We start from the raw sequence: 12,030 nt of genomic DNA, 5'->3' as shown, positions 1-12,030 counted from the left end.
TTGTCAAACAACATGGTTGTGTTGTTTTCCTTCTCCTCTTCCCCATACTATGCCTCCTCTCCTCCCACCTCCAGGCAACTGTAAGATTGACAGTTTACCTGCTCTGGGGTTTTCCTTTCAAACTCTAAGACACTGGGCTCAATCTTCCCTTTGAGTCTGTCCTTAAAGTCTGTTAGTAATGAGGCTAAGAACCTCCAGAAGAGACCCTCACTTCCCTGGTGTCATCTGGAGGCTGAGTTGGGATTCTCCAAATTTTCCAGTGACACGCTCATTTAGTTTGTCCAAGAATACAGTAATATCCAACAGGTTGCCATTCACTACAGAGAGATAAACATCCAAGAAGAGGAGGGAAACTAAGTAGAAGATGCCATACTTATGAACAGAACTGCAGATGTTAAGAAGAGAAGCACAGGACCAAGGGGGAATGGCTCACACCCGTTATCCCGGTACACAGGGGACAGAGGTAGGAGGCTTGCCAGAAGAACTGCCGCAAGGTCAAGCCTCTGGTTTACACAGCGAGCTCCAGCCAAAGCTACAAACCAAAGGAGACAGTGGTGGCACCATCATCAGGCTGATGCGGAACAGTTCCTGAGACATATTAACAAAGAAAAATTTGTGTAAAAAAATGTACCTCTGCCTATTGGCTAGTGGGAGAAATGCACAAAACACAGTAACAACAGACGTCTGTAAGGAAGGTAGTTGAGTTGTTGAGGTTCAAGAGAAGGACTTACCAATTTTAACCTTCTCATGGTTTGAATATGCTTGGACCTTAGGGGTGTGGCCTTGTTGGAGGAAGTGTGTCACTGTGAGGGTGGGTTTTAAAACCCTCATCCTAGCTGCCTGGAAGCCAGTCTTCTGCCTTCAGATGAAGATGTAGAACTCTCAGCTCCTCTTACGCCATGCCTGCCTGGAGGCTGCCATGCTTAGGCCTTGATGATAATGGACTGAACCTCTGTACCTGTAAGCCAGCCCCAATTAAATGGTGTCCTTATAAGAGTTGCCTTGGTCATGGTGTCTGTTCACAGGAGTTAAACCCTAACTAAGCCAAACCTATTATTTTTTTCTGCCTTTTGATTTTATACTGTTGAATTATAATCAAACCCATGATATGTTTTTAGCAAAGAAAAAACAAGAAGATTCATCAACATGAAAGGTTAACACACTGGGGCAAGTGTCAAGGGAAGGGTGTGCTGAGATGGCCTCCTGCTCTCCCTACCCGTTGCTTAGAGACTGATCAGAGGTCAGACACCATCAGCCTAAGGAAGGCTCAGAGTTTATTCTTTACTGTGCATCTAAATGTAAAGTCAAAGAACAATTTGAACAGATATTTCTTTATGTGACCAATATTTGACTCATAAATAAATGAACAGACGCTAAACACTCATAATCATTAAATAAATTTCAAAATCTGAATGAGACAGATCTCATATGCAGTTCAACATTTCTGCAACTTTTTTACTATTATGAATCATAATGTAAATATCTGATATGCAAAATATAGACTATACAATCCCCAAAGGGGTCGCACCCCACAGGTCGAGAACTGCTGCCTTAGGATAACTACCCAAAGACATGGTTGTGGAGACTATTTTAAGTCTATTTTACACAAGTTAGACTCATTTTGGAAGAAGGAAGGTCAACTGAGAAAATGTGTCCACCAGATTGGCCTGTGGACAAGCCTGTGTTGCATTCTTTTCATTATGATTGTAGTGCTTGAATGAGAATGATCTCTGGAAGCTCATGTTTCTGTCCTTGACCCCTTATTGGTGAAACTGATTGGGAAGAATTATGAGGCGTGGCCTTATTGGAGGAGGTGTTTGAGACTTCAATGCATCCTCACTGCACTCCCTGTCTCTTGCGTGTAGATTAAGATGTGAGCTCTCAGCTGTTCCTGCACCCAAGCCTTTGAGCCGCCATCGTGGACTCTAACCATCTAAAACCATAAGCTCAACTGAACACTTTATTTTACAAGTTGCCTTGGTTATGGTGTTTTACCACAGCAATAGAAAAGTAACGAACACAAAAGGTACCAGGAAGGGGGCTGTTGCTGCGACCAACCCAACCGTGCAGTTCTTCTAGAGGAATGTGGAAGATCTGGAGAGTTTTGGACCAGAAAAGAAGACAGAGATCAATATGGACCATGGAAGCCCAGTTCAAGAGACAGAACAATATTAGCAACTATGATACTGACCATTGTGATAATTGGAGATACACACACACACACACACACACACACACGCACATATGACTGCTTTCTAACCTCCTCTTAAGAACTTGCTTGGGGCTAAATTGAAAAGCAATGGACTAATGTCTTTAGCAGAGATTTCAAGACAGTCTAAAATTGATTCTGTGACACCGTTATATTTTTTACCTTTTTCCTGCGGTCCTGAAGTGAAAAATGGGAAAATGCAAAATAGACACCTTAAAAATGGAAAGGACATCGGGAAAGTTAACGTTGGAGCCAAGGCTTGTGCTGAAAAGAAGGAAGTTGAGTTCGTGAGTCAAAGAGGTTGTGGAATCTTTCTCCATAGTTAAGAATCACCAATGAGATCAGGAGTTGGGGATCCGGGATGGGGGAGGGCTGTTTCTGAATAAAAGGCCCTGAGAGCCCATGGTGTGAGGCTGTGAAAGAGAAGCCTGGACTGTGTTGGGGATACCAAGATGTTAGAGGTGCCGGAGCTGTGGGATACTTGCCATGGGGAGTGCAGACTGGGGGTGAAAGCAGCCCAAGAGAGAGGAGCATGTTGCAATTAGAAAGGCTGGGAAGGCAGAGCCACCTAAGTCCTTTGACATCAGATATGGAGCTACAGGACTTGGAGTTCGCCCTGCTGGGTTTTGATCTTGCCTTGCTCCAGTATTTCCTCGCTGCGCCTTGATTCCTCCCTTTGGGAAGAGCAATATATATTCTTTGCCATGGTAGGCTTGAAGTATGTAATTTGTTTTCGATTTTTACATGGCGTTATAATTAAGAACCTTCCTTGAATCCTAAGAGATTTTAAACTTTAGACTTTTAAATTTGTGTTAAAACTGTGAGAGACTTTTGAAGTTGAACTGAACACATTTTGTATAATGATATGGCCACAAGCCTATGGGGGTCAGAGAGTGGAATGTGGTGGCTTAAATAAGAAAGGTCCCCAAAGGCTCTTATGTTTGAACACTTGGTCCCTAGGGGGAAGAACTAAAGGTATGGTCTTCTTGGAGGAAGTGTCACTAGGGATGGACACTGACAGGCGCTTCGCCTTCTAGAACCTTAAGCCAAATAAACTCTTCTTTCTGTAAGTTGCCTCGGTCACCATGTCTTTTCACAGCAATAGAAAAGCAACTAGACAATGATTGGTGTAGGAAGGCCCAGTTCACTGTGCTGCCCCTGGGATTGTGGTGTGTGATGGGCCTGGGGTGCTTCAGAGATTCACTAACCATGAATAATTTTAGACAAAAAAAGAGCTTTATCTAGAAACTGTTACAGGGTCTACACCTTAAATTCAGGATTCCCGAGGTGTAGCACCAAATTACATCAGTCAGGAACATATAAAGGCAAAACTCACAAGGCTACATACTTCTCGACTTCTCGTAACCAGGGGCAAGCAAGCTTCATGGAAGTGGAAAAATACTCAATGTGTTATCTTACATGAACAACAGTGTCATTAAATTTGTACAAAACCAAGCAATTATAAAAAAAAAAACAAAAAACAAACAAACAAACAACAACAAAAAAAAAACAGCCCCCAGTGTTCCGGAAGCTATCTGTCCTGAGGAAAGTGGAGCTCACAGGTTAGAGGCACTTTTGTTTCTTAGATCTTTTAGGCACAGCCATTTAAACTTAAAACATTATGCCGGCCATCACAAGTGCTACAAGATAACTGGTTAAACAAGCCATGAGGAGCAATCCTATAAGCAAGAACACATTTATGGCCTCTGTTTCCATTCCTGCCTCTTGGTTCCTGTCTTGAGAACCTGCCTGGACCTCCCTGAATGACGGACTATAAGCCATAAGGTGAAGTAAACCTTTTCCTACACAGATTGCTTCTGGTCAGAGTGTTTAATCACAGCAACAGAACCATAACTAAGACAACGGTCAGCGATGGCAAGAATCAAATGTTTGTAAGATATGGAAAACTCTGAATCCTTGAACACTTTCAGCAGAGATGTAAAATGGTATAGAAGCTGTGGAAACAGTATGGAGGTTCCTAAAAAAAAATTCACACTGAACGGCCATATGATTCAGGGATTCTTTTTTGGGGTATACTCCCCAGACAATTGAAAGCAGTAGAGTCTGGGAGTGATGTATATCTGAGTTCCAAACGTGACTCATAACAGCCAAATGCTAGCTGCAGCTCAATTGTCCATCAGTGGATTTTATTAGTCCCTTCTCTGTTGCTAGAACAAATTTTTGGTCTGGGTACCTTATAAATAAAATAAATGTATTTGGCTCATGGTTCTAGTGGCTGGAAGATCCAAAAAGCATGTAGTTCAACACACACACACACACACACACACACACACACACACACACACACACAGTGTGAACACTTGAAAGACAAGCATATGGTACTGAGGAGTATATAAAATGGTTCAAGCACATGGGATGACTTGCCTCTAACAGTCGGCTCCTATGGGACTGCTCATAAGAAGAAGACTATGACCTTGGAGAGAATGATTAATCCCCCCTCAAGATATAATCAGCTCTGACGGCTCCATCATTTCTCACCAGGGACCAAATTCCCAGCATCTGATCCTTTGCAAATCCATCCAAAACATAGCAATGGATAAATGGATAAAATACATGTAATGGGGGGGGCAGGGCTGGAGAGATGGCTCAGCGGTTAAGAGCTCTGGCTGATCTTCCAAAAGTCCTGAGTTCAATTCCCAGCAATCACATGGTGGCTCTCAACCATCTGTAGTGGGATCTGATGATCTCTTGTGATGTGTCTGAAGACAGTGACAGTGTTCTCCTATACACAAAATAAATAAATCTTAAAAAAGAAATAAAAATGCATGAAATGGACTATCTTGAAAGGGATGGGGATTCTTCCTCATCCTACAACAGGAACGAACCTCCAAGGACATCATGACCAGTGAAGCAAGCCACACACTGAAAGGTGAGCACAGTGCAATCCCATGTGTGTAAGACACAACAGTAACCAACTTCACAGAGACAGGAAGTAAAACAGAGCTTTCTGGGCTGCAAGCAAATTCCTGCCTTGGGACCTGGTTTTCTTTCTTTCTAAGACGAGGTCTTAGTGTGTAGTTCTGGCTGGCCTGGGACCCTCTATGTCGCCCAGACTGGCCTTGAACTCACATATCCATCTGTCCCTGTCTTCTGAATTCTGGGAGATAAAGTGTGCACCTCCACACCTGGCAAGAAGCCATACTTCTTAGCCAAAACTCTGTTCCCTGTCTGTAGTAATTTGAAAAGAAAACCCCACAGTTGAATAATGCCTTTGAAGAAATGAAAGTGAAGCGTCCCCGGGACCCCAGGGCATTGCTTGAATATGGCTTATGAAGCACATAATGAGATGATTTCGACTTTATAAAATAAAACCTGAGTGATATTTATAGCGTGCCTCTCCCATGCACAGCTCAAATACCCCAAGATTTATGTGAGATAGAGATGGGAAAAGCACCCTCATGTGATAGATATGGAAAACATGTTCTAAAAAAAAAAATTGAAATGACAGATCTCTGTAGGGTTGTCAACTTGAGCCTTATCAAGACACATCCCCCAGGAGTCATCTTACTTAATTCTTTGTCAACATCTTGGTTAAGTGGATTTTATAAATGATTCAAAATATGTCTGAGTGGCTGGAACGAGAAGTGAAAACGCTCTTTGCAAACAGCCTTGACAGCTCTCCCCGCTGACATCACCAAGGCAAAGATGCTGAACACGCCCACAGTGCTAGGTCCTTTCCTCACAACATGGGGACGGGGGGGCAGAGCTCAAGCCTATTGAGTCTGGTTGCTTTTCAGAAATTGCTATTCATTCAAAGATGTTAGAACGTTGAACTCAAGAGAAAGAGAAGGAACAACAACAAAAAAACAAACCAGAAAGAAAGAAAGAAAGAAAGAAAGAAAGAAAGAAAGAAAGAAAGGAAGGAAGAAAAGAACGAAACATACTCCAGAATCCATCACTAGGGGAGCAAATAAATACATTTTGCTATATTATATGAGAACATGTTGTACAGCAATAAGGAATCATACTATTAACTGGGCACTTTATAAAATCTGTAATATATGTAATTTGCTGTATAAATACACATATATAGTTTAAAGAGAAAATCTCTCATCTGGGCTAACGATGTTCCTTCTAAGAGCCATAGAGCATCTAATTAAAAACCTCAACAGGGGTTGGGGATTTAGCTCAGTGGTAGAGTGCTTGCCTAGCAAGCACAAGGCCCTGGGTTCGGTCCCCAGCTCTGAAAAAAAGAAAAAAGAAACAAAAAACAAACAAACAAAAAACAAACAAACAAACAAACAAAAAAAACCTCAACAGGTGACGTGAAACAACTGGTTTGGTCAGGGTTGTCCAAGAAACTCTTAAAACATTATAGGCTGTTGCTATGCTTGTGGCTGCTTCCCAGAGGTGGACATAAGTCTTTATTGTTGAAGACACTATGTACTTGACACAGGACCAAGAAGCCCCTGAGCTGAAACTTACCTGAAAGTCTCCTCTAGTTAAGCTTCCAAAGGAACAGTCCTATCCAGCACTGATGCCTATGAACCACAAAGATAACCAGCATGACATCACACCCTTCAGGGTGTTGTAGTTGGCACTAAGCAACAGATCTCTAATTGGACTTAATGCTCTCTCGACAAGAGAAATCATGCCTGTTACTGGAAGCCTAGTATCAAGGGTTACTGAAGTCATACAGTAGTTGGAAAAGAACCTACAACTGCCACTTTTTTAAACCAGCATGATCCCTAACCACACTCTAAATGTTTGTCCTTATAGAGAAGTGTAGTCCTCACTCTTCATCAGGGAAACCCCCCTTTGTGATAGACAGTGGCCACTTCATAAAACCACAACCAATCAAAACACAGAGATGTGGAGTGTGGTCCCAGTGGATACCTCTACAAAACACTCCCACACTTAAGACTCAGGGAACATTGTGGGGAAGCAGAGGCAGAAAGATGGTAAGAACAGGAAATTTGCTATTCGATTGTGACTCCTAGGAATGTCAGATGCCACAAATCCTAAAAGTCTCACCAACAAGACTTCCTAAACAAGAGCTGAATGAGGGTGACACCCATGTTGACCCAAATGGACTGGGGGAAGCTCATGAAGCCGCAGTCCTACACAAAGAACTACAGCAGCCTAGGTATGCTGAGAGTGAGAGGATTCGTCTTCTTCAGGAAGACTACACCAACTGGTTACTCCACACTACAGTGAGAGCCTGAAAACATATACAAGTAACTTTACATAGACTGAGCAGGCTATACTTACATATTTAGAAATATAAACACACACACGTGTGTATATAACAATGGACGAAAAAGAGCCCATGAGTTTGAAAGAGAGCAAAGAGTGGCATGTGGGAGGGTTTGAAAGGGAGGAGAGGGAAGGGGGAAAAGATACAGCTATGTATAATCACCCAGAATCATTTAAAAGCATGAAACACACACACACACACACAGACACACACACACACACAGACACACAGACACACACACACACACAGACACACACACACACACACACACACACACACACACACACACACACACACACCAAGGGCTAGGCAATGGTAGAGATGTTAAGACTGATGCTGCTTTTCCAGAAGACCCAAGTTTAGTTCCTGGCATCCATGTAAGACAGTCCCCAAGTGCAAATGCCAGCTCCAAGGAGATCTGATGCCTCTGGGAGCCTCAGGCTTCTATATCACATTCATATTCTCTCTCTCTCTCTCTCTCTCTCTCTCTCTCTCTCTCTCTCTCTCTCTCTCTCTCTCTCTCTCTCACACACACACACACACACACACACACACACACACACAGAGTTTAAAGGGAGGAGTTGTTTATTTGGGCTCCCAGTTTCAGGGTTTCCACTCTGCAGGTAGGTGACATTAATTAGGCCCTAAGCTGAGACTGAATATCATGGTTTACAGAGTATGTGGAGGAGGAGTTTGTCTACCTCAGAACATATAGGAAGCAGAAAGGGGGTGGGGTGGAGGCTTCTTCCAAGATTGGAGCAAGCTCTTAAATGTGAGCCCCTATGAAATCAGAAACAAGCTAGAGACTTCAACTCACAATTGTTGAAGTCAATTGTTGAAGTCACCAGACATTTCTCATTCTCATTCAAGAAGTGAGGAATGGGGCCTAGCACAAGTGGTCAAACCAAAGCAAGACCTAAACCTGGCAGGGAAACACCAAATCCTGAAGTTCCATGTCTGGCATCTAGGGCTCACAATGGAATCATCTGGGCTTCACTAGCCTTGGGTGGCCTGCTTCTCTATCCCTGACACTTGTAGCATGTATTGTTTCTCTTGTTTGTCAGCTCCACCCCATGCCTGAAGCTTCCCTTGGTGGATAGCCTACTGTCTTAGCATCTTCAACATCCCGGGAGCTCCATTTCAATTTATTCTTCATCCTGCCAGCATCATGCCATGACCTTTCAAGGCCTTCTTGCAGAGAATATGGCCCTGCCAATCATTGCCCTGCCTCAGTGACTTTCTGGAACCTGGGCATAAGCCTGCATGATCCCCTTCACTCTTGAACCTTCGATACTTTCAAAAGTGTTCCATATAGAAAGATGGTATTGCCAAATTCTGCTGTCAGCTCATGTACTGTGTCCATCTTCTGCCAAAGCTGTAGTGACCCCTTGCACAGTGGTGGCTGAATTTGAGAGAACACTTTTCTTGGTAGTTGTTTTTGAGCAGAAAATCCCTTTGGTAGCATTTTCCGTTCGGATTCTCTCATTTCAAATAATTTGGAATTTGGTATTTTCATGAGTGGGAGCCTTCAGTGGTCTTGCCTTCAAGGTATATTTCTCTTGTCCCAGTGGAGAGTTCTAGGCTTCTTATTTGGTTAATCCCTTAATCAGTCACATCTATGTTACCCACCTTGTCTGCATGTTAAGAACTCACTTACGGCTTCTTTGAAGAACTACACATTTTTCTTGTCTTTCATTAAGACAGTGAGCATGCATGCACTGTGCACACACATGCACATTCGTCTATCACTTTTTAATTCAGCCACACTCAAAGTCTCAGGACATGGGCAGAATGCCACCAGATTCCTTGCCAGAATGGATTTTCGCCCAGTTCCTGGTAGTATCTTTATTCCTTTCTGAATCCTCATGAGCTGGGCCTCTACTCCCTCCTTCCCTCCACTGGGAGTCCTGCCTGGCTGCAGGAGATGGCCACGTCAGGCTCCATATTCCTCATTGCCAGGAGTCTCAGCTAGGGTCACCCCCACAGACTCTCAGGAGACTCCCCTGTCCCAGTTTTCCTGCTTGTCCCAAAGAAGCCCTCCCCCCTCCACTGATTTTCATTCTCTCTTCCAGCCCTGACACACACACACACACACACACACACACACACGCACACACACACACACACACACACACACACGATCCCCATCCCTGTGACTTGGGATGCACTGTGTGTCTTCAGTAGTCCCTTAGAATGCTTTTCCTAAGGGGAGGCAGCTGTCACCTGAGAAATTCACTTACCAGGGGGCCATCATGATGTGGGCAAGAATAGAGAAGAGACTATGATATGGAGAGAGCTGTATCATCTAGCCAAGACAGCATGATTCAGGTCATAGCCAATATCTGGCTGCAGCTGTATGAGACGCCACAAGGAGAGCAGCCCAGCTGGATGCTGAGCAGACATGCAAGACCAGCACAGCATGGTGAGAGAGAGAGAAAAATGGATGCTTCCTTGATTGGTTGTTTGACTTTTGTTTTTACTTCCAACCAGTCCGTTTTGGTATCATCCATTACATGTTTCTGAGTAACTGGAATAAAAATCCTAGAATAGCAGCTGATTTGGGGATTCGTTTGGGGATTGCAGTCTGGAGGCAGCATGGAGCAGGGCTTAAAGAAGACAGAGGCTGAAGAAAGCAGCATCTTAGAGGGCTTTACAGGAGGAGAAGCAGACGCCAGTGGGAGGCTGGACTCTAGAGATACTGTGAGGTGGAGCCTATGGGGTTAAACAGACAGACAGAGGGCAGACAGGCAGACATACAGACAGACCAAGAGACCAATCGACAAAGATGTGGTGGTGCGAAGGAGAGGAAGACTGAAAACTTTTCAGGGTTTTCCCAAAAGAGAAGAGACAATAGGTACCGCCTTTCACAGGACGTCTGGTGACGTAGTAGATCATGTATGTACTGAAGTTGAGGAACTCGGGGGAAAATGTTAGAGAAAAGCTCAACTTGGATTTGGAGCATGAAGGAGATTGTACTGATAACCCCTGGACACCCACTCATAGTCATATACGAGATAGTAGAAGTCATCAATGGTGGTCAGTGTTAACGACAAAAAGGAAAATTTCACGAAGGAAACTAGAAAGAGCAGAGTCTTGTGTAGAGGAGTTTCAATCCAGCAGCATGACTGCTTGGCAAGAGATCACACCCAAAGACCTTTTAGGTCTTTGTGATCTGGCTGGAATGCAGCCATGCTCTGGATTGCAGTATGATCTGGCTGGAATACATACAAACCCTTAGTACATGCCTTTAATCCCTAACAAAGAAGGTAAGGTTAGTTTTTAGAAGGAAACAGCCATATTTGAAATGGTGTCTAATTGAGGGGCAAAGGGTTGAATCAGAAAAAGATTTGATAGAATGAGTCAGAGATAGGATATGCCCAACTTTAACGAGAACAGACAAGAAGAAGAGGGTACTTTAGAGCAGCACAGTGAGAGAGGGTGTATGTGGCAGTTTTAGCGTGACAGTTTTATGAAGACAGGTGGCAGGGAAAACAAGCTAGAGACAGGTCAAGACAGAAAAAGCCAGAGAATGAGAAGGACCCAGAAGACTATAACATATTGCCAGAGTTAGTATGAGGCCAGGCAGAGCAATGGAGTCAAGACAAGAGAAACCAGACTGAATCAATCAGCTTGGAAGGTTAGATTGCACAGAGACTAGAAGCTTCCAGGCCTAAGCCTAGGGGTAGTTAGAACAGAGAAAAAAAATTCTCTGGGCTCAGCCAAAGCAGTGCATTTGCACATCTTGAGTATGGCTCTCATCTCCTCCCTTCATGTGAGGAAATAATAGCAAAATTTACAACCTTGGCCTTAGAAACAGGAGCAAGATGAAGTCAGAAACCACTTCGAGATCAAATGAGATGAGCTGGTGATAGAAGTGCTTGATAAAGTCATTAGGGCTCTCTTGAGACTACTTTCATTAATCTGGCTTTGATCTGAGCAGTTTAAGACGCTAATTGAAGGGTTTACAAATCAGACTAAGAGACAGTGGCTAACAACACTCATAGTGGCCAAACTACTGAGAATCTGTGGAGTTCTGAGCCAAGAATGGGACATTTATGGCACACCCCCACCTCCAAAGCTCAGGGAACATCGTGAAAGAAGTGACGGAAAGATTGGGGAGGACTGAGGAGAAATAGTGTCCTCTAGACTTTCGAGGATTATTGCTCTTCTGAACTCAAAGCAGGTGCGGTTCCCTGCAAAAGGCTGCCTAGCACAGCATCAAGCCAGTCAACATTCCAGCAGTGGTGGAGGAGGGGCAGAAGAGCCTTCACCTCTAGCTGAGGAGCTACCATCTGCTGATGGCTGCTGGAGAGGGAGAGTCATTTTTTCTTTAGGTGTGTAGTCCCTGCTAGGTTGGTCATGCCCAGTGGATGGCCCCCTAACTATGCCTATATAAACTGCATTAACGTGATTCAATGGGTTGCATAAAAGAGTATACAAAGTTGGAAGGGGGACCGGTGTGTTGAATTTCAGACTCTGGACAAGGGACTGAAGTGCCTATTTTATATAGCAAAGTGGACCTGACCACTAGGTTTTCCCAGCATCCCCCAGTTCCTACTGGGTGTACCCTATCTCCTACCCGGGACTATCCAGTCCGTGGACT

This window comes from Rattus norvegicus, chromosome 4 (assembly GCF_021556685.1).
Source record: "Rattus norvegicus strain SHRSP/BbbUtx chromosome 4, alternate assembly SHRSP_T2T, whole genome shotgun sequence".
In the NCBI taxonomy this organism is placed as follows: Eukaryota; Metazoa; Chordata; class Mammalia; order Rodentia; family Muridae; genus Rattus; species Rattus norvegicus.
This window is presented reverse-complemented; position numbering follows the sequence as displayed.